General features: G+C 39.3%; 11 non-coding genes across 11 annotated transcripts; all 11 read left to right on the top strand.

The window, feature by feature from the left end:
* Positions 1-107: 107 nt before the first annotated feature.
* trnaf-gaa (transfer RNA phenylalanine (anticodon GAA)) lies at positions 108-181 on the top strand. The gene has a single exon. It is a non-coding gene; the product is annotated as a tRNA-Phe (tRNA).
* Positions 182-2,220: 2,039 nt separating this feature from the next.
* On the top strand, positions 2,221-2,293 carry trnaf-gaa (transfer RNA phenylalanine (anticodon GAA)). The gene has a single exon. It is a non-coding gene; the product is annotated as a tRNA-Phe (tRNA).
* A 2,103-nt stretch (positions 2,294-4,396) lies between these two features.
* On the top strand, positions 4,397-4,469 carry trnaf-gaa (transfer RNA phenylalanine (anticodon GAA)). Its single transcript has one exon. It is a non-coding gene; the product is annotated as a tRNA-Phe (tRNA).
* A 2,085-nt stretch (positions 4,470-6,554) lies between these two features.
* Positions 6,555-6,627, top strand: trnaf-gaa (transfer RNA phenylalanine (anticodon GAA)). The gene has a single exon. It is a non-coding gene; the product is annotated as a tRNA-Phe (tRNA).
* A 2,084-nt stretch (positions 6,628-8,711) lies between these two features.
* Positions 8,712-8,784, top strand: trnaf-gaa (transfer RNA phenylalanine (anticodon GAA)). Its single transcript has one exon. It is a non-coding gene; the product is annotated as a tRNA-Phe (tRNA).
* A 2,085-nt stretch (positions 8,785-10,869) lies between these two features.
* On the top strand, positions 10,870-10,942 carry trnaf-gaa (transfer RNA phenylalanine (anticodon GAA)). Its single transcript has one exon. It is a non-coding gene; the product is annotated as a tRNA-Phe (tRNA).
* Positions 10,943-14,235: 3,293 nt separating this feature from the next.
* trnaf-gaa (transfer RNA phenylalanine (anticodon GAA)) lies at positions 14,236-14,308 on the top strand. Its single transcript has one exon. It is a non-coding gene; the product is annotated as a tRNA-Phe (tRNA).
* Positions 14,309-16,393: 2,085 nt separating this feature from the next.
* trnaf-gaa (transfer RNA phenylalanine (anticodon GAA)) lies at positions 16,394-16,466 on the top strand. Its single transcript has one exon. It is a non-coding gene; the product is annotated as a tRNA-Phe (tRNA).
* A 2,091-nt stretch (positions 16,467-18,557) lies between these two features.
* On the top strand, positions 18,558-18,629 carry trnaf-gaa (transfer RNA phenylalanine (anticodon GAA)). The gene has a single exon. It is a non-coding gene; the product is annotated as a tRNA-Phe (tRNA).
* Positions 18,630-20,714: 2,085 nt separating this feature from the next.
* trnaf-gaa (transfer RNA phenylalanine (anticodon GAA)) lies at positions 20,715-20,787 on the top strand. Its single transcript has one exon. It is a non-coding gene; the product is annotated as a tRNA-Phe (tRNA).
* Positions 20,788-22,853: 2,066 nt separating this feature from the next.
* Positions 22,854-22,926, top strand: trnaf-gaa (transfer RNA phenylalanine (anticodon GAA)). Its single transcript has one exon. It is a non-coding gene; the product is annotated as a tRNA-Phe (tRNA).
* Positions 22,927-22,999: the final 73 nt, after the last annotated feature.

Raw genomic sequence — 22,999 nt, 5'->3', positions numbered from 1 at the left:
CGCTGTTCGAGAAAGATTAATAGAAAATATCCTAAAGTCAACTAAATAAATGAGACAGCTAACAAGACACCTTCGAACAAAATGAGAAAAAATATTTTAACAGTGTGGCCGAAATAGCTCAGTTGGGAGAGCGTTAGACTGAAGATCTAAAGGTATCCTGGTTCGATCCCGGGTTTCGGCAAGTGTGCATTTTGTGAGGGCTGTTGGTTGGAAACAAAGGTTCAAAGGGAACATTTAGTTGGGAGATTATGGGTTGGACAAAACCCTAAACTCTCCTCAACTCCTCCATCCTTTCTCCGTGACCCAACCTATACTCAGAGCATTTCATATTATTCTGTATGTATATCAAAGATACTCCATTTAATATGATAATATGATATTTAGACAGCTAACAAGACACCTTAGAACATAATGAGAAATAATATTTTAACAGTGTGGCTGAAATAGCTCAGTTGGGAGAGCGTTAGACTGAAGATCTAAAGGTGTGGGCAATCTGATGGAGCCAGCGATCAGTAGCTCCCCATTTTCAGTTAATTATACTTCATTGTAATTATTTGTGTTCAATTTGTTTGTCCCTCTGTGGTGTTTATTTAACTGTATGACTATTTCTGAAGCTTATACAGCATAATTGTTCATGTATTTATTACTCAACAGTATTCTCCCCTTCTTCTTAATTCACTCACAAAAGCCCTTATCTGTCACGCCCTGACCTTAGAGAGCCGTTTTATTTCTCTATGTGGTTAGGTCAGGGTGTGATGTGTGGTGGGCATTCTATGTTTTCTGTTTGTATGTTTTTGCCGGGTATGGTTCTCAATCAGGGACAGCTGTCTATAGTTGTCTCTGATTGGGAATCATACTTAGGCAGCCTGTTTTGCCACCTTAGTTGTGGGTAGTTGACTTTGTTATAGTGGCCTGTATAGCCCTAGTAAGCGGTGTGGTGTTGGTTCTGGTTCTTGTTTTTGTTTTTGACATTCAAAATAAAAAGAATTGTACGCTCACAACGCTGCACCTTGGTCCGGTCATTTCCCTGATGACGTTCGTGACATTATCTGAATGCTCTAATCACATTTTGATCTATTAATGTCAGTCTTTGAATGCTCCATTGTATAAACTACACTGAATAATAATATAAACGCAACATGCAACAATTTCAAAGATTTTACTGAGTTACAGTTCATATTAGGAAATCAGTCAATTTAAATAAATTCATTAGGCCCTAATCTATGGATTTTCCATGACTAAGAATACAGAAATGCATCTGGTCACAGATACCTTTAAAAAAAAGGTAGGAGCATGGATCTGAAAACCAGTCAGTATCTGGGGTGACCACCGTTTGCCTCATGCAGCGCGACACATCTCCTTTGCATAGAGTTGATCAGGCAGTGGCCTGTGGAATGTTGTCCCACTCCTCTTTAATGACTGTGTGAAGTTACTGGATATTGGCGGGAACTGTAACACGTTGTCGGACACGTTGATCCAGAGCATCCCATACATGCGAAATGGTGACATGTCTGGTGAGTATGCAGGCCATGAAAGATCTGGACTATTTTCAGCTTACTCCTCCTACCTGATATCAGAGTGGCGCAGCGGAAGCGTGCTGGGCCCATAACCCAGAGGTCGATGGATCGAAACCACCAATTAAAAATATTTCTAAAAGCCTTTATGCAATAGAAATGATACCTACATACAGTTAGTATTTGATCAAAAGAAACTTTGTTTTCAAATAATGTGTTAAAATGGTGTTTGTAAGCAATACGATAACTTATATAATACATAGCTATAACTAATAGAATGGTTGAATGAGACCACATTAATATTACATCAACCTGAAGGGTAAACACTACCACCCTCTCATAGACAATGGATGAAATAACAGGTCATTTTATCTGAGCAGTTGTTGAACTTCCATTACACATTGAGAGCCTGTGTCTGTTAGCAAGATGACTCCAGATCAACTGAGGCTCCTTTTCGTACATGTAATCACTAAAAAGTTTGCCTAATAATAACTAAAAGTATGTGTGAGTTTGTCATGGAACCAGCAGGTGGAAGCATTGTCTTCTAGCAGTTTGGAAAATAACGTGATTATTCCATCCATGTGGGAGCATTTGTCATGCGCTGTTCGAGAAAGATTAATAGAAAATATCCTAAAGTCAACTAAATAAATGAGACAGCTAACAAGACACCTTCGAACAAAATGAGAAAAAATATTTTAACAGTGTGGCCGAAATAGCTCAGTTGGGAGAGCGTTAGACTGAAGATCTAAAGGTCCCTGGTTCGATCCCGGGTTTCGGCAAGTGTGCATATTGTGAGGGCTGTTGGTTGGAAACACAGGTTCAAAGGGAACATTTAGTTGGGAGATTATGGGTTGGACAAAACCCTAAACTCTCCTCAACTCCTCCATCCTTTCTCCGTGACCCAACCTATACTCAGAGCATTTCATATTATTCTGTATGTATATCAAAGATACTCCATTTAATATGATAATATGATATTTAGACAGCTAACAAGACACCTTAGAACATAATGAGAAATAATATTTTAACAGTGTGGCTGAAATAGCTCAGTTGGGAGAGCGTTAGACTGAAGATCTAAAGGTGTGGGCAATCTGATGGAGCCAGCGATCAGTAGCTCCCCATTTTCAGTTAATTATACTTCATTGTAATTATTTGTGTTCAATTTGTTTGTCCCTCTGTGGTGTTTATTTAACTGTATGACTATTTCTGAAGCTTATACAGCATAATTGTTCATGTATTTATTACTCAACAGTATTCTCCCCTTCTTCTTAATTCACTCACAAAAGCCCTTATCTGTCACGCCCTGACCTTAGAGAGCCGTTTTATTTCTCTATGTGGTTAGGTCAGGGTGTGATGTGTGGTGGGCATTCTATGTTTTCTGTTTGTATGTTTTTGCCGGGTATGGTTCTCAATCAGGGACAGCTGTCTATAGTTGTCTCTGATTGGGAATCATACTTAGGCAGCCTGTTTTGCCACCTTAGTTGTGGGTAGTTGACTTTGTTATAGTGGCCTGTATAGCCCTAGTAAGCGGTGTGGTGTTGGTTCTGGTTCTTGTTTTTGTTTTTGACATTCAAAATAAAAAATTGAATGCACCTTGTCCGCTTTCCCTGATGACAATCTGCACCTTGGTCCGGTCATTTCCCTGATGACGTTCGTGACATTATCTGAATGCTCTAATCACATTTTGATCTATTAATGTCAGTCTTTGAATGCTCCATTGTATAAACTACACTGAATAATAATATAAACGCAACATGCAACAATTTCAAAGATTTTACTGAGTTACAGTTCATATTAGGAAATCAGTCAATTTAAATAAATTCATTAGGCCCTAATCTATGGATTTTCCATGACTAAGAATACAGAAATGCATCTGGTCACAGATACCTTTAAAAAAAAAGGTAGGAGCATGGATCTGAAAACCAGTCAGTATCTGGGGTGACCACCGTTTGCCTCATGCAGCGCGACACATCTCCTTTGCATAGAGTTGATCAGGCAGTGGCCTGTGGAATGTTGTCCCACTCCTCTTTAATGACTGTGTGAAGTTACTGGATATTGGCGGGAACTGTAACACGTTGTCGGACACGTTGATCCAGAGCATCCCATACATGCGAAATGGTGACATGTCTGGTGAGTATGCAGGCCATGAAAGATCTGGACTATTTTCAGCTTACTCCTCCTACCTGATAGCAGAGTGGCGCAGCGGAAGCGTGCTGGGCCCATAACCCAGAGGTCGATGGATCGAAACCATCCTCTGCTATGTTTTACATGTGGACAAATCAGCGAAGGTAAAACACCAATTAAAAATATTTCTAAAAGCCTTTATGCAATAGAAATGATACCTACATACAGTTAGGATTTGATCAAAAGAAACTTTGTTTTCAAATAATGTGTTAAAATGGTGTTTGTAAGCAATACGATAACTTATATAATACATAGCTATAACTAATAGAATGGTTGAATGAGACCACATTAATATTACATCAACCTGAAGGGTAAACACTACCACCCTCTCATAGACAATGGATGAAATAACAGGTCATTTTATCTGAGCAGTTGTTGAACTTCCATTACACATTGAGAGCCTGTGTCTGTTAGCAAGATGACTCCAGATCAACTGAGGCTCCTTTTCGTACATGTAATCACTAAAAAGTTTGCCTAATAATAACTAAAAGTATGTGTGAGTTTGTCATGGAACCAGCAGGTGGAAGCATTGTCTTCTAGCAGTTTGGAAAATAACGTGATTATTCCATCCATGTGGGAGCATTTGTCATGCGCTGTTCGAGAAAGATTAATAGAAAATATCCTAAAGTCAACTAAATAAATGAGACAGCTAACAAGACACCTTCGAACAAAATGAGAAAAAATATTTTAACAGTGTGGCCGAAATAGCTCAGTTGGGAGAGCGTTAGACTGAAGATCTAAAGGTCCCTGGTTCGATCCCGGGTTTCGGCAAGTGTGCATTTTGTGAGGGCTGTTGGTTGGAAACACAGGTTCAAAGGGAACATTTAGTTGGGAGATTATGGGTTGGACAAAACCCTAAACTCTCCTCAACTCCTCCATCCTTTCTCCGTGACCCAACCTATACTCAGAGCATTTCATATTATTCTGTATGTATATCAAAGATACTCCATTTAATATGATAATATGATATTTAGACAGCTAACAAGACACCTTAGAACATAATGAGAAATAATATTTTAACAGTGTGGCTGAAATAGCTCAGTTGGGAGAGCGTTAGACTGAAGATCTAAAGGTGTGGGCAATCTGATGGAGCCAGCGATCAGTAGCTCCCCATTTTCAGTTAATTATACTTCATTGTAATTATTTGTGTTCAATTTGTTTGTCCCTCTGTGGTGTTTATTTAACTGTATGACTATTTCTGAAGCTTATACAGCATAATTGTTCATGTATTTATTACTCAACAGTATTCTCCCCTTCTTCTTAATTCACTCACAAAAGCCCTTATCTGTCACGCCCTGACCTTAGAGAGCCGTTTTATTTCTCTATGTGGTTAGGTCAGGGTGTGATGTGTGGTGGGCATTCTATGTTTTCTGTTTGTATGTTTTTGCCGGGTATGGTTCTCAATCAGGGACAGCTGTCTATAGTTGTCTCTGATTGGGAATCATACTTAGGCAGCCTGTTTTGCCACCTTAGTTGTGGGTAGTTGACTTTGTTATAGTGGCCTGTATAGCCCTAGTAAGCGGTGTGGTGTTGGTTCTGGTTCTTGTTTTTGTTTTTGACATTCAAAATAAAAAGAATTGTACGCTCACAACGCTGCACCTTGGTCCGGTCATTTCCCTGATGACGTTCGTGACATTATCTGAATGCTCTAATCACATTTTGATCTATTAATGTCAGTCTTTGAATGCTCCATTGTATAAACTACACTGAATAATAATATAAACGCAACATGCAACAATTTCAAAGATTTTACTGAGTTACAGTTCATATTAGGAAATCAGTCAATTTAAATAAATTCATTAGGCCCTAATCTATGGATTTTCCATGACTAAGAATACAGAAATGCATCTGGTCACAGATACCTTTAAAAAAAAGGTAGGAGCATGGATCTGAAAACCAGTCAGTATCTGGGGTGACCACCGTTTGCCTCATGCAGCGCGACACATCTCCTTTGCATAGAGTTGATCAGGCAGTGGCCTGTGGAATGTTGTCCCACTCCTCTTTAATGACTGTGTGAAGTTACTGGATATTGGCGGGAACTGTAACACGTTGTCGGACACGTTGATCCAGAGCATCCCATACATGCGAAATGGTGACATGTCTGGTGAGTATGCAGGCCATGAAAGATCTGGACTATTTTCAGCTTACTCCTCCTACCTGATAGCAGAGTGGCGCAGCGGAAGCGTGCTGGGCCCATAACCCAGAGGTCGATGGATCGAAACCATCCTCTGCTATGTTTTACATGTGGACAAATCAGCGAAGGTAAAACACCAATTAAAAATATTTCTAAAAGCCTTTATGCAATAGAAATGATACCTACATACAGTTAGGATTTGATCAAAAGAAACTTTGTTTTCAAATAATGTGTTAAAATGGTGTTTGTAAGCAATACGATAACTTATATAATACATAGCTATAACTAATAGAATGGTTGAATGAGACCACATTAATATTACATCAACCTGAAGGGTAAACACTACCACCCTCTCATAGACAATGGATGAAATAACAGGTCATTTTATCTGAGCAGTTGTTGAACTTCCATTACACATTGAGAGCCTGTGTCTGTTAGCAAGATGACTCCAGATCAACTGAGGCTCCTTTTCGTACATGTAATCACTAAAAAGTTTGCCTAATAATAACTAAAAGTATGTGTGAGTTTGTCATGGAACCAGCAGGTGGAAGCATTGTCTTCTAGCAGTTTGGAAAATAACGTGATTATTCCATCCATGTGGGAGCATTTGTCATGCGCTGTTCGAGAAAGATTAATAGAAAATATCCTAAAGTCAACTAAATAAATGAGACAGCTAACAAGACACCTTCGAACAAAATGAGAAAAAATATTTTAACAGTGTGGCCGAAATAGCTCAGTTGGGAGAGCGTTAGACTGAAGATCTAAAGGTCCCTGGTTCGATCCCGGGTTTCGGCAAGTGTGCATATTGTGAGGGCTGTTGGTTGGAAACACAGGTTCAAAGGGAACATTTAGTTGGGAGATTATGGGTTGGACAAAACCCTAAACTCTCCTCAACTCCTCCATCCTTTCTCCGTGACCCAACCTATACTCAGAGCATTTCATATTATTCTGTATGTATATCAAAGATACTCCATTTAATATGATAATATGATATTTAGACAGCTAACAAGACACCTTAGAACATAATGAGAAATAATATTTTAACAGTGTGGCTGAAATAGCTCAGTTGGGAGAGCGTTAGACTGAAGATCTAAAGGTGTGGGCAATCTGATGGAGCCAGCGATCAGTAGCTCCCCATTTTCAGTTAATTATACTTCATTGTAATTATTTGTGTTCAATTTGTTTGTCCCTCTGTGGTGTTTATTTAACTGTATGACTATTTCTGAAGCTTATACAGCATAATTGTTCATGTATTTATTACTCAACAGTATTCTCCCCTTCTTCTTAATTCACTCACAAAAGCCCTTATCTGTCACGCCCTGACCTTAGAGAGCCGTTTTATTTCTCTATGTGGTTAGGTCAGGGTGTGATGTGTGGTGGGCATTCTATGTTTTCTGTTTGTATGTTTTTGCCGGGTATGGTTCTCAATCAGGGACAGCTGTCTATAGTTGTCTCTGATTGGGAATCATACTTAGGCAGCCTGTTTTGCCACCTTAGTTGTGGGTAGTTGACTTTGTTATAGTGGCCTGTATAGCCCTAGTAAGCGGTGTGGTGTTGGTTCTGGTTCTTGTTTTTGTTTTTGACATTCAAAATAAAAAGAATTGTACGCTCACAACGCTGCACCTTGGTCCGGTCATTTCCCTGATGACGTTCGTGACATTATCTGAATGCTCTAATCACATTTTGATCTATTAATGTCAGTCTTTGAATGCTCCATTGTATAAACTACACTGAATAATAATATAAACGCAACATGCAACAATTTCAAAGATTTTACTGAGTTACAGTTCATATTAGGAAATCAGTCAATTTAAATAAATTCATTAGGCCCTAATCTATGGATTTTCCATGACTAAGAATACAGAAATGCATCTGGTCACAGATACCTTTAAAAAAAAGGTAGGAGCATGGATCTGAAAACCAGTCAGTATCTGGGGTGACCACCGTTTGCCTCATGCAGCGCGACACATCTCCTTTGCATAGAGTTGATCAGGCAGTGGCCTGTGGAATGTTGTCCCACTCCTCTTTAATGACTGTGTGAAGTTACTGGATATTGGCGGAACTGTAACACGTTGTCGGACACGTTGATCCAGAGCATCCCATACATGCGAAATGGTGACATGTCTGGTGAGTATGCAGGCCATGAAAGATCTGGACTATTTTCAGCTTACTCCTCCTACCTGATAGCAGAGTGGCGCAGCGGAAGCGTGCTGGGCCCATAACCCAGAGGTCGATGGATCGAAACCATCCTCTGCTATGTTTTACATGTGGACAAATCAGCGAAGGTAAAACACCAATTAAAAATATTTCTAAAAGCCTTTATGCAATAGAAATGATACCTACATACAGTTAGGATTTGATCAAAAGAAACTTTGTTTTCAAATAATGTGTTAAAATGGTGTTTGTAAGCAATACGATAACTTATATAATACATAGCTATAACTAATAGAATGGTTGAATGAGACCACATTAATATTACATCAACCTGAAGGGTAAACACTACCACCCTCTCATAGACAATGGATGAAATAACAGGTCATTTTATCTGAGCAGTTGTTGAACTTCCATTACACATTGAGAGCCTGTGTCTGTTAGCAAGATGACTCCAGATCAACTGAGGCTCCTTTTCGTACATGTAATCACTAAAAAGTTTGCCTAATAATAACTAAAAGTATGTGTGAGTTTGTCATGGAACCAGCAGGTGGAAGCATTGTCTTCTAGCAGTTTGGAAAATAACGTGATTATTCCATCCATGTGGGAGCATTTGTCATGCGCTGTTCGAGAAAGATTAATAGAAAATATCCTAAAGTCAACTAAATAAATGAGACAGCTAACAAGACACCTTCGAACAAAATGAGAAAAAATATTTTAACAGTGTGGCCGAAATAGCTCAGTTGGGAGAGCGTTAGACTGAAGATCTAAAGGTCCCTGGTTCGATCCCGGGTTTCGGCAAGTGTGCATATTGTGAGGGCTGTTGGTTGGAAACACAGGTTCAAAGGGAACATTTAGTTGGGAGATTATGGGTTGGACAAAACCCTAAACTCTCCTCAACTCCTCCATCCTTTCTCCGTGACCCAACCTATACTCAGAGCATTTCATATTATTCTGTATGTATATCAAAGATACTCCATTTAATATGATAATATGATATTTAGACAGCTAACAAGACACCTTAGAACATAATGAGAAATAATATTTTAACAGTGTGGCTGAAATAGCTCAGTTGGGAGAGCGTTAGACTGAAGATCTAAAGGTGTGGGCAATCTGATGGAGCCAGCGATCAGTAGCTCCCCATTTTCAGTTAATTATACTTCATTGTAATTATTTGTGTTCAATTTGTTTGTCCCTCTGTGGTGTTTATTTAACTGTATGACTATTTCTGAAGCTTATACAGCATAATTGTTCATGTATTTATTACTCAACAGTATTCTCCCCTTCTTCTTAATTCACTCACAAAAGCCCTTATCTGTCACGCCCTGACCTTAGAGAGCCGTTTTATTTCTCTATGTGGTTAGGTCAGGGTGTGATGTGTGGTGGGCATTCTATGTTTTCTGTTTGTATGTTTTTGCCGGGTATGGTTCTCAATCAGGGACAGCTGTCTATAGTTGTCTCTGATTGGGAATCATACTTAGGCAGCCTGTTTTGCCACCTTAGTTGTGGGTAGTTGACTTTGTTATAGTGGCCTGTATAGCCCTAGTAAGCGGTGTGGTGTTGGTTCTGGTTCTTGTTTTTGTTTTTGACATTCAAAATAAAAAGAATTGTACGCTCACAACGCTGCACCTTGGTCCGGTCATTTCCCTGATGACGTTCGTGACATTATCTGAATGCTCTAATCACATTTTGATCTATTAATGTCAGTCTTTGAATGCTCCATTGTATAAACTACACTGAATAATAATATAAACGCAACATGCAACAATTTCAAAGATTTTACTGAGTTACAGTTCATATTAGGAAATCAGTCAATTTAAATAAATTCATTAGGCCCTAATCTATGGATTTTCCATGACTAAGAATACAGAAATGCATCTGGTCACAGATACCTTTAAAAAAAAGGTAGGAGCATGGATCTGAAAACCAGTCAGTATCTGGGGTGACCACCGTTTGCCTCATGCAGCGCGACACATCTCCTTTGCATAGAGTTGATCAGGCAGTGGCCTGTGGAATGTTGTCCCACTCCTCTTTAATGACTGTGTGAAGTTACTGGATATTGGCGGGAACTGTAACACGTTGTCGGACACGTTGATCCAGAGCATCCCATACATGCGAAATGGTGACATGTCTGGTGAGTATGCAGGCCATGAAAGATCTGGACTATTTTCAGCTTACTCCTCCTACCTGATAGCAGAGTGGCGCAGCGGAAGCGTGCTGGGCCCATAACCCAGAGGTCGATGGATCGAAACCATCCTCTGCTATGTTTTACATGTGGACAAATCAGCGAAGGTAAAACACCAATTAAAAATATTTCTAAAAGCCTTTATGCAATAGAAATGATACCTACATACAGTTAGGATTTGATCAAAAGAAACTTTGTTTTCAAATAATGTGTTAAAATGGTGTTTGTAAGCAATACGATAACTTATATAATACATAGCTATAACTAATAGAATGGTTGAATGAGACCACATTAATATTACATCAACCTGAAGGGTAAACACTACCACCCTCTCATAGACAATGGATGAAATAACAGGTCATTTTATCTGAGCAGTTGTTGAACTTCCATTACACATTGAGAGCCTGTGTCTGTTAGCAAGATGACTCCAGATCAACTGAGGCTCCTTTTCGTACATGTAATCACTAAAAAGTTTGCCTAATAATAACTAAAAGTATGTGTGAGTTTGTCATGGAACCAGCAGGTGGAAGCATTGTCTTCTAGCAGTTTGGAAAATAACGTGATTATTCCATCCATGTGGGAGCATTTGTCATGCGCTGTTCGAGAAAGATTAATAGAAAATATCCTAAAGTCAACTAAATAAATGAGACAGCTAACAAGACACCTTCGAACAAAATGAGAAAAAATATTTTAACAGTGTGGCCGAAATAGCTCAGTTGGGAGAGCGTTAGACTGAAGATCTAAAGGTCCCTGGTTCGATCCCGGGTTTCGGCAAGTGTGCATTTGTGAGGGCTGTTGGTTGGAAACACAGGTTCAAAGGGAACATTTAGTTGGGAGATTATGGGTTGGACAAAACCCTAAACTCTCCTCAACTCCTCCATCCTTTCTCCGTGACCCAACCTATACTCAGAGCATTTCATATTATTCTGTATGTATATCAAAGATACTCCATTTAATATGATAATATGATATTTAGACAGCTAACAAGACACCTTAGAACATAATGAGAAATAATATTTTAACAGTGTGGCTGAAATAGCTCAGTTGGGAGAGCGTTAGACTGAAGATCTAAAGGCGTGGGCAATCTGATGGAGCCAGCGATCAGTAGCTCCCCATTTTCAGTTAATTATACTTCATTGTAATTATTTGTGTTCAATTTGTTTGTCCCTCTGTGGTGTTTATTTAACTGTATGACTATTTCTGAAGCTTATACAGCATAATTGTTCATGTATTATTACTCAACAGTATTCTCCCCTTCTTCTTAATTCACTCACAAAAGCCCTTATCTGTCACGCCCTGACCTTAGAGAGCCGTTTTATTTCTCTATGTGGTTAGGTCAGGGTGTGATGTGTGGTGGGCATTCTATGTTTTCTGTTTGTATGTTTTTGCCGGGTATGGTTCTCAATCAGGGACAGCTGTCTATAGTTGTCTCTGATTGGGAATCATACTTAGGCAGCCTGTTTTGCCACCTTAGTTGTGGGTAGTTGACTTTGTTATAGTGGCCTGTATAGCCCTAGTAAGCGGTGTGGTGTTGGTTCTGGTTCTTGTTTTTGTTTTTGACATTCAAAATAAAAAGAATTGTACGCTCACAACGCTGCACCTTGGTCCGGTCATTTCCCTGATGACGTTCGTGACATTATCTGAATGCTCTAATCACATTTTGATCTATTAATGTCAGTCTTTGAATGCTCCATTGTATAAACTACACTGAATAATAATATAAACGCAACATACAACAATTTCAAAGATTTTACTGAGTTACAGTTCATATTAGGAAATCAAATTTAAATAAATTCATTAGGCCCTAATCTATGGATTTTCCATGACTAAGAATACAGAAATGCATCTGGTCACAGATAATTTCAAAGATTTTACTGAGTTACAGTTCATATTAGGAAATCAGTCAATTTAAATAAATTCATTAGGCCCTAATCTATGGATTTTCCATGACTAAGAATACAGAAATGCATCTGGTCACAGATACCTTTAAAAAAAATAGGTAGGAGCATGGATCTGAAAACCAGTCAGTATCTGGGGTGACCACCGTTTGCCTCATGCAGCGCGACACATCTCCTTTGCATAGAGTTGATCAGGCAGTGGCCTGTGGAATGTTGTCCCACTCCTCTTTAATGACTGTGTGAAGTTACTGGATATTGGCGGGAACTGTAACACGTTGTCGGACACGTTGATCCAGAGCATCCCATACATGCGAAATGGTGACATGTCTGGTGAGTATGCAGGCCATGAAAGATCTGGACTATTTTCAGCTTACTCCTCCTACCTGATAGCAGAGTGGCGCAGCGGAATTCGTGCTGGGCCCATAACCCAGAGGTCGATGGATCGAAACCATCCTCTGCTTTGTGTTCAATTTGTTTGTCCCTCTGTGGTGTTTATTTAACTGTATGACTATTTCTGAAGCTTATACAGCATAATTGTTCATGTATTTATTACTCAACAGTATTCTCCCCTTCTTCTTAATTCACTCACAAAAGCCCTTATCTGTCACGCCCTGACCTTAGAGAGCCGTTTTATTTCTCTATGTGGTTAGGTCAGGGTGTGATGTGTGGTGGGCATTCTATGTTTTCTGTTTGTATGTTTTTGCCGGGTATGGTTCTCAATCAGGGACAGCTGTCTATAGTTGTCTCTGATTGGGAATCATACTTAGGCAGCCTGTTTTGCCACCTTAGTTGTGGGTAGTTGACTTTGTTATAGTGGCCTGTATAGCCCTAGTAAGCGGTGTGGTGTTGGTTCTGGTTCTTGTTTTTGTTTTTGACATTCAAAATAAAAAGAATTGTACGCTCACAACGCTGCACCTTGGTCCGGTCATTTCCCTGATGACGTTCGTGACATTATCTGAATGCTCTAATCACATTTTGATCTATTAATGTCAGTCTTTGAATGCTCCATTGTATAAACTACACTGAATAATAATATAAACGCAACATGCAACAATTTCAAAGATTTTACTGAGTTACAGTTCATATTAGGAAATCAGTCAATTTAAATAAATTCATTAGGCCCTAATCTATGGATTTTCCATGACTAAGAATACAGAAATGCATCTGGTCACAGATACCTTTAAAAAAAAGGTAGGAGCATGGATCTGAAAACCAGTCAGTATCTGGGGTGACCACCGTTTGCCTCATGCAGCGCGACACATCTCCTTTGCATAGAGTTGATCAGGCAGTGGCCTGTGGAATGTTGTCCTCCTCTTTAATGACTGTGTGAAGTTACTGGATATTGGCGGGAACTGTAACACGTTGTCGGACACGTTGATCCAGAGCATCCCATACATGCGAAATGGTGACATGTCTGGTGAGTATGCAGGCCATGAAAGATCTGGACTATTTTCAGCTTACTCCTCCTACCTGATAGCAGAGTGGCGCAGCGGAAGCGTGCTGGGCCCATAACCCAGAGGTCGATGGATCGAAACCATCCTCTGCTATGTTTTACATGTGGACAAATCAGCGAAGGTAAAACACCAATTAAAAATATTTCTAAAAGCCTTTATGCAATAGAAATGATACCTACATACAGTTAGGATTTGATCAAAAGAAACTTTGTTTTCAAATAATGTGTTAAAATGGTGTTTGTAAGCAATACGATAACTTATATAATACATAGCTATAACTAATAGAATGGTTGAATGAGACCACATTAATATTACATCAACCTGAAGGGTAAACACTACCACCCTCTCATAGACAATGGATGAAATAACAGGTCATTTTATCTGAGCAGTTGTTGAACTTCCATTACACATTGAGAGCCTGTGTCTGTTAGCAAGATGACTCCAGATCAACTGAGGCTCCTTTTCGTACATGTAATCACTAAAAAGTTTGCCTAATAATAACTAAAAGTATGTGTGAGTTTGTCATGGAACCAGCAGGTGGAAGCATTGTCTTCTAGCAGTTTGGAAAATAACGTGATTATTCCATCCATGTGGGAGCATTTGTCATGCGCTGTTCGAGAAAGATTAATAGAAAATATCCTAAAGTCAACTAAATAAATGAGACAGCTAACAAGACACCTTCGAACAAAATGAGAAAAAATATTTTAACAGTGTGGCCGAAATAGCTCAGTTGGGAGAGCGTTAGACTGAAGATCTAAAGGTCCCTGGTTCGATCCCGGGTTTCGGCAAGTGTGCATATTGTGAGGGCTGTTGGTTGGAAACACAGGTTCAAAGGGAACATTTAGTTGGGAGATTATGGGTTGGACAAAACCCTAAACTCTCCTCAACTCCTCCATCCTTTCTCCGTGACCCAACCTATACTCAGAGCATTTCATATTATTCTGTATGTATATCAAAGATACTCCATTTAATATGATAATATGATATTTAGACAGCTAACAAGACACCTTAGAACATAATGAGAAATAATATTTTAACAGTGTGGCTGAAATAGCTCAGTTGGGAGAGCGTTAGACTGAAGATCTAAAGGCGTGGGCAATCTGATGGAGCCAGCGATCAGTAGCTCCCCATTTTCAGTTAATTATACTTCATTGTAATTATTTGTGTTCAATTTGTTTGTCCCTCTGTGGTGTTTATTTAACTGTATGACTATTTCTGAAGCTTATACAGCATAATTGTTCATGTATTTATTACTCAACAGTATTCTCCCCTTCTTCTTAATTCACTCACAAAAGCCCTTATCTGTCACGCCCTGACCTTAGAGAGCCGTTTTATTTCTCTATGTGGTTAGGTCAGGGTGTGATGTGTGGTGGGCATTCTATGTTTTCTGTTTGTATGTTTTTGCCGGGTATGGTTCTCAATCAGGGACAGCTGTCTATAGTTGTCTCTGATTGGGAATCATACTTAGGCAGCCTGTTTTGCCACCTTAGTTGTGGGTAGTTGACTTTGTTATAGTGGCCTGTATAGCCCTAGTAAGCGGTGTGGTGTTGGTTCTGGTTCTTGTTTTTGTTTTTGACATTCAAAATAAAAAGAATTGTACGCTCACAACGCTGCACCTTGGTCCGGTCATTTCCCTGATGACGTTCGTGACATTATCTGAATGCTCTAATCACATTTTGATCTATTAATGTCAGTCTTTGAATGCTCCATTGTATAAACTACACTGAATAATAATATAAACGCAACATGCAACAATTTCAAAGATTTTACTGAGTTACAGTTCATATTAGGAAATCAGTCAATTTAAATAAATTCATTAGGCCCTAATCTATGGATTTTCCATGACTAAGAATACAGAAATGCATCTGGTCACAGATACCTTTAAAAAAAAGGTAGGAGCATGGATCTGAAAACCAGTCAGTATCTGGGGTGACCACCGTTTGCCTCATGCAGCGCGACACATCTCCTTTGCATAGAGTTGATCAGGCAGTGGCCTGTGGAATGTTGTCCCACTCCTCTTTAATGACTGTGTGAAGTTACTGGATATTGGCGGGAACTGTAACACGTTGTCGGACACGTTGATCCAGAGCATCCCATACATGCGAAATGGTGACATGTCTGGTGAGTATGCAGGCCATGAAAGATCTGGACTATTTTCAGCTTACTCCTCCTACCTGATAGCAGAGTGGCGCAGCGGAAGCGTGCTGGGCCCATAACCCAGAGGTCGATGGATCGAAACCATCCTCTGCTATGTTTTACATGTGGACAAATCAGCGAAGGTAAAACACCAATTAAAAATATTTCTAAAAGCCTTTATGCAATAGAAATGATACCTACATACAGTTAGGATTTGATCAAAAGAAACTTTGTTTTCAAATAATGTGTTAAAATGGTGTTTGTAAGCAATACGATAACTTATATAATACATAGCTATAACTAATAGAATGGTTGAATGAGACCACATTAATATTACATCAACCTGAAGGGTAAACACTACCACCCTCTCATAGACAATGGATGAAATAACAGGTCATTTTATCTGAGCAGTTGTTGAACTTCCATTACACATTGAGAGCCTGTGTCTGTTAGCAAGATGACTCCAGATCAACTGAGGCTCCTTTTCGTACATGTAATCACTAAAAAGTTTGCCTAATAATAACTAAAAGTATGTGTGAGTTTGTCATGGAACCAGCAGGTGGAAGCATTGTCTTCTAGCAGTTTGGAAAATAACGTGATTATTCCATCCATGTGGGAGCATTTGTCATGCGCTGTTCGAGAAAGATTAATAGAAAATATCCTAAAGTCAACTAAATAAATGAGACAGCTAACAAGACACCTTCGAACAAAATGAGAAAAAATATTTTAACAGTGTGGCCGAAATAGCTCAGTTGGGAGAGCGTTAGACTGAAGATCTAAAGGTCCCTGGTTCGATCCCGGGTTTCGGCAAGTGTGCATATTGTGAGGGCTGTTGGTTGGAAACACAGGTTCAAAGGGAACATTTAGTTGGGAGATTATGGGTTGGACAAAACCCTAAACTCTCCTCAACTCCTCCATCCTTTCTCCGTGACCCAACCTATACTCAGAGCATTTCATATTATTCTTATTCTGTATGTATATCAAAGATACTCCATTTAATATGATAATATGATATTTAGACAGCTAACAAGACACCTTAGAACATAATGAGAAATAATATTTTAACAGTGTGGCTGAAATAGCTCAGTTGGGAGAGCGTTAGACTGAAGATCTAAAGGCGTGGGCAATCTGATGGAGCCAGCGATCAGTAGCTCCCCATTTTCAGTTAATTATACTTCATTGTAATTATTTGTGTTCAATTTGTTTGTCCCTCTGTGGTGTTTATTTAACTGTATGACTATTTCTGAAGCTTATACAGCATAATTGTTCATGTATTTATTACTCAACAGTATTCTCCCCTTCTTCTTAATTCACTCACAAAAGCCCTTATCTGTCACGCCCTGACCTTAGAGAGCCGTTTTATTTCTCTATGTGGTTAGGTCAGGGTGTGATGTGTGGTGGGCATTCTATGTTTTCTGTTTGTATGTTTTTGCCGGGTATGGTTCTCAATCAGGGACAGCTGTCTATAGTTGTCTCTGATTGGGAATCATACTTAGGCAGCCTGTTTTGCCACCTTAGTTGTGGGTAGTTGACTTTGTTATAGTGGCCTGTATAGCCCTAGTAAGCGGTGTGGTGTTGGTTCTGGTTCTTGTTTTTGTTTTTGACATTCAAAATAAAAAGAATTGTACGCTCACAACGCTGCACCTTGGTCCGGTCATTTCCCTGATGACGTTCGTGACATTATCTGAATGCTCTAATCACATTTTGATCTATTAATGTCAGTCTTTGAATGCTCCATTGTATAAACTACACTGAATAATAATATAAACGCAACATGCAACAATTTCAAAGATTTTACTGAGTTACAGTTCATATTAGGAAATCAGTCAATTTAAATAAATTCATTAGGCCCTAATCTATGGATTTTCCATGACTAAGAATACAGAAATGCATCTGGTCACAGATACCTTTAAAAAAAAGGTAGGAGCATGGATCTGAAAACCAGTCAGTATCTGGGGTGACCACCGTTTGCCTCATGCAGCGCGACACATCTCCTTTGCATAGAGTTGATCAGGCAGTGGCCTGTGGAATGTTGTCCCACTCCTCTTTAATGACTGTGTGAAGTTACTGGATATTGGCGGGAACTGTAACACGTTGTCGGACACGTTGATCCAGAGCATCCCATACATGCGAAATGGTGACATGTCTGGTGAGTATGCAGGCCATGAAAGATCTGGACTATTTTCAGCTTACTCCTCCTACCTGATAGCAGAGTGGCGCAGCGGAAGCGTGCTGGGCCCATAACCCAGAGGTCGATGGATCGAAACCATCCTCTGCTATGTTTTACATGTGGACAAATCAGCGAAGGTAAAACACCAATTAAAAATATTTCTAAAAGCCTTTATGCAATAGAAATGATACCTACATACAGTTAGGATTTGATCAAAAGAAACTTTGTTTTCAAATAATGTGTTAAAATGGTGTTTGTAAGCAATACGATAACTTATATAATACATAGCTATAACTAATAGAATGGTTGAATGAGACCACATTAATATTACATCAACCTGAAGGGTAAACACTACCACCCTCTCATAGACAATGGATGAAATAACAGGTCATTTTATCTGAGCAGTTGTTGAACTTCCATTACACATTGAGAGCCTGTGTCTGTTAGCAAGATGACTCCAGATCAACTGAGGCTCCTTTTCGTACATGTAATCACTAAAAAGTTTGCCTAATAATAACTAAAAGTATGTGTGAGTTTGTCATGGAACCAGCAGGTGGAAGCATTGTCTTCTAGCAGTTTGGAAAATAACGTGATTATTCCATCCATGTGGGAGCATTTGTCATGCGCTGTTCGAGAAAGATTAATAGAAAATATCCTAAAGTCAACTAAATAAATGAGACAGCTAACAAGACACCTTCGAACAAAATGAGAAAAAATATTTTAACAGTGTGGCCGAAATAGCTCAGTTGGGAGAGCGTTAGACTGAAGATCTAAGGTCCCTGGTTCGATCCCGGGTTTCGGCAAGTGTGCATATTGTGAGGGCTGTTGGTTGGAAACACAGGTTCAAAGGGAACATTTAGTTGGGAGATTATGGGTTGGACAAAACCCTAAACTCTCCTCAACTCCTCCATCCTTTCTCCGTGACCCAACCTATACTCAGAGCATTTCATATTATTCTGTATGTATATCAAAGATACTCCATTTAATATGATAATATGATATTTAGACAGCTAACAAGACACCTTAGAACATAATGAGAAATAATATTTTAACAGTGTGGCTGAAATAGCTCAGTTGGGAGAGCGTTAGACTGAAGATCTAAAGGTGTGGGCAATCTGATGGAGCCAGCGATCAGTAGCTCCCCATTTTCAGTTAATTATACTTCATTGTAATTATTTGTGTTCAATTTGTTTGTCCCTCTGTGGTGTTTATTTAACTGTATGACTATTTCTGAAGCTTATACAGCATAATTGTTCATGTATTTATTACTCAACAGTATTCTCCCCTTCTTCTTAATTCACTCACAAAAGCCCTTATCTGTCACGCCCTGACCTTAGAGAGCCGTTTTATTTCTCTATGTGGTTAGGTCAGGGTGTGATGTGTGGTGGGCATTCTATGTTTTCTGTTTGTATGTTTTTGCCGGGTATGGTTCTCAATCAGGGACAGCTGTCTATAGTTGTCTCTGATTGGGAATCATACTTAGGCAGCCTGTTTTGCCACCTTAGTTGTGGGTAGTTGACTTTGTTATAGTGGCCTGTATAGCCCTAGTAAGCGGTGTGGTGTTGGTTCTGGTTCTTGTTTTTGTTTTTGACATTCAAAATAAAAAGAATTGTACGCTCACAACGCTGCACCTTGGTCCGGTCATTTCCCTGATGACGTTCGTGACATTATCTGAATGCTCTAATCACATTTTGATCTATTAATGTCAGTCTTTGAATGCTCCATTGTATAAACTACACTGAATAATAATATAAACGCAACATGCAACAATTTAAAGATTTTACTGAGTTACAGTTCATATTAGGAAATCAGTCAATTTAAATAAATTCATTAGGCCCTAATCTATGGATTTTCCATGACTAAGAATACAGAAATGCATCTGGTCACAGATACCTTTAAAAAAAAGGTAGGAGCATGGATCTGAAAACCAGTCAGTATCTGGGGTGACCACCGTTTGCCTCATGCAGCGCGACACATCTCCTTTGCATAGAGTTGATCAGGCAGTGGCCTGTGGAATGTTGTCCCACTCCTCTTTAATGACTGTGTGAAGTTACTGGATATTGGCGGGAACTGTAACACGTTGTCGGACACGTTGATCCAGAGCATCCCATACATGCGAAATGGTGACATGTCTGGTGAGTATGCAGGCCATGAAAGATCTGGACTATTTTCAGCTTACTCCTCCTACCTGATAGCAGAGTGGCGCAGCGGAAGCGTGCTGGGCCCATAACCCAGAGGTCGATGGATCGAAACCATCCTCTGCTATGTTTTTACATGTGGACAAATCAGCGAAGGTAAAACACCAATTAAAAATATTTCTAAAAGCCTTTATGCAATAGAAATGATACCTACATACAGTTAGGATTTGATCAAAAGAAACTTTGTTTTCAAATAATGTGTTAAAATGGTGTTTGTAAGCAATACGATAACTTATATAATACATAGCTATAACTAATAGAATGGTTGAATGAGACCACATTAATATTACATCAACCTGAAGGGTAAACACTACCACCCTCTCATAGACAATGGATGAAATAACAGGTCATTTTATCTGAGCAGTTGTTGAACTTCCATTACACATTGAGAGCCTGTGTCTGTTAGCAAGATGACTCCAGATCAACTGAGGCTCCTTTTCGTACATGTAATCACTAAAAAGTTTGCCTAATAATAACTAAAAGTATGTGTGAGTTTGTCATGGAACCAGCAGGTGGAAGCATTGTCTTCTAGCAGTTTGGAAAATAACGTGATTATTCCATCCATGTGGGAGCATTTGTCATGCGCTGTTCGAGAAAGATTAATAGAAAATATCCTAAAGTCAACTAAATAAATGAGACAGCTAACAAGACACCTTCGAACAAAATGAGAAAAAATATTTTAACAGTGTGGCCGAAATAGCTCAGTTGGGAGAGCGTTAGACTGAAGATCTAAAGGTCCCTGGTTCGATCCCGGGTTTCGGCAAGTGTGCATATTGTGAGGGCTGTTGGTTGGAAACACAGGTTCAAAGGGAACATTTAGTTGGGAGATTATGGGTTGGACAAAACCCTAAACTCTCCTCAACTCCTCCATCCTTTCTCCGTGACCCAACCTATACTCAGAGCATTTCATATTATTCTGTATGTATATCAAAGATACTCCATTTAATATGATAATATGATATTTAGACAGCTAACAAGACACCTTAGAACATAATGAGAAATAATATTTAACAGTGTGGCTGAAATAGCTCAGTTGGGAGAGCGTTAGACTGAAGATCTGATGGAGCCAGCGATCAGTAGCTCCCCATTTTCAGTTAATTATACTTCATTGTAATTATTTGTGTTCAATTTGTTTGTCCCTCTGTGGTGTTTATTTAACTGTATGACTATTTCTGAAGCTTATACAGCATAATTGTTCATGTATTTATTACTCAACAGTATTCTCCCCTTCTTCTTAATTCACTCACAAAAGCCCTTATCTGTCACGCCCTGACCTTAGAGAGCCGTTTTATTTCTCTATGTGGTTAGGTCAGGGTGTGATGTGTGGTGGGCATTCTATGTTTTCTGTTTGTATGTTTTTGCCGGGTATGGTTCTCAATCAGGGACAGCTGTCTATAGTTGTCTCTGATTGGGAATCATACTTAGGCAGCCTGTTTTGCCACCTTAGTTGTGGGTAGTTGACTTTGTTATAGTGGCCTGTATAGCCCTAGTAAGCGGTGTGGTGTTGGTTCTGGTTCTTGTTTTTGTTTTTGACATTCAAAATAAAAAGAATTGTACGTCACAACGCTGCACCTTGGTCCGGTCATTTCCCTGATGACGTTCGTGACATTATCTGAATGCTCTAATCACATTTTGATCTATTAATGTCAGTCTTTGAATGCTCCATTGTATAAACTACACTGAATAATAATATAAACGCAACATGCAACAATTTCAAAGATTTTACTGAGTTACAGTTCATATTAGGAAATCAGTCAATTTAAATAAATTCATTAGGCCCTAATCTATGGATTTTCCATGACTAAGAATACAGAAATGCATCTGGTCACAGATACCTTTAAAAAAAAGGTAGGAGCATGGATCTGAAAACCAGTCAGTATCTGGGGTGACCACCGTTTGCCTCATGCAGCGCGACACATCTCCTTTGCATAGAGTTGATCAGGCAGTGGCCTGTGGAATGTTGTCCCACTCCTCTTTAATGACTGTGTGAAGTTACTGGATATTGGCGGGAACTGTAACACGTTGTCGGACACGTTGATCCAGAGCATCCCATACATGCGAAATGGTGACATGTCTGGTGAGTATGCAGGCCATGAAAGATCTGGACTATTTTCAGCTTACTCCTCCTACCTGATAGCAGAGTGGCGCAGCGGAAGCGTGCTGGGCCCATAACCCAGAGGTCGATGGATCGAAACCATCCTCTGCTATGTTTTACATGTGGACAAATCAGCGAAGGTAAAACACCAATTAAAAATATTTCTAAAAGCCTTTATGCAATAGAAATGATACCTACATACAGTTAGGATTTGATCAAAAGAAACTTTGTTTTCAAATAATGTGTTAAAATGGTGTTTGTAAGCAATACGATAACTTATATAATACATAGCTATAACTAATAGAATGGTTGAATGAGACCACATTAATATTACATCAACCTGAAGGGTAAACACTACCACCCTCTCATAGACAATGGATGAAATAACAGGTCATTTTATCTGAGCAGTTGTTGAACTTCCATTACACATTGAGAGCCTGTGTCTGTTAGCAAGATGACTCCAGATCAACTGAGGCTCCTTTTCGTACATGTAATCACTAAAAAGTTTGCCTAATAATAACTAAAAGTATGTGTGAGTTTGTCATGGAACCAGCAGGTGGAAGCATTGTCTTCTAGCAGTTTGGAAAATAACGTGATTATTCCATCCATGTGGGAGCATTTGTCATGCGCTGTTCGAGAAAGATTAATAGAAAATATCCTAAAGTCAACTAAATAAATGAGACAGCTAACAAGACACCTTCGAACAAAATGAGAAAAAATATTTTAACAGTGTGGCCGAAATAGCTCAGTTGGGAGAGCGTTAGACTGAAGATCTAAAGGTCCCTGGTTCGATCCCGGGTTTCGGCAAGTGTGCATATTGTGAGGGCTGTTGGTTGGAAACACAGGTTCAAAGGGAACATTTAGTTGGGAGATTATGGGT

Source organism: Oncorhynchus masou, chromosome 1 (genome assembly GCF_036934945.1).
Source record: "Oncorhynchus masou masou isolate Uvic2021 chromosome 1, UVic_Omas_1.1, whole genome shotgun sequence".
NCBI classification, from domain to species: domain Eukaryota; kingdom Metazoa; phylum Chordata; class Actinopteri; order Salmoniformes; family Salmonidae; genus Oncorhynchus; species Oncorhynchus masou.
Note: the sequence above shows the minus strand (reverse complement) of the source record. Positions and strands in the feature narration are given on the sequence as shown.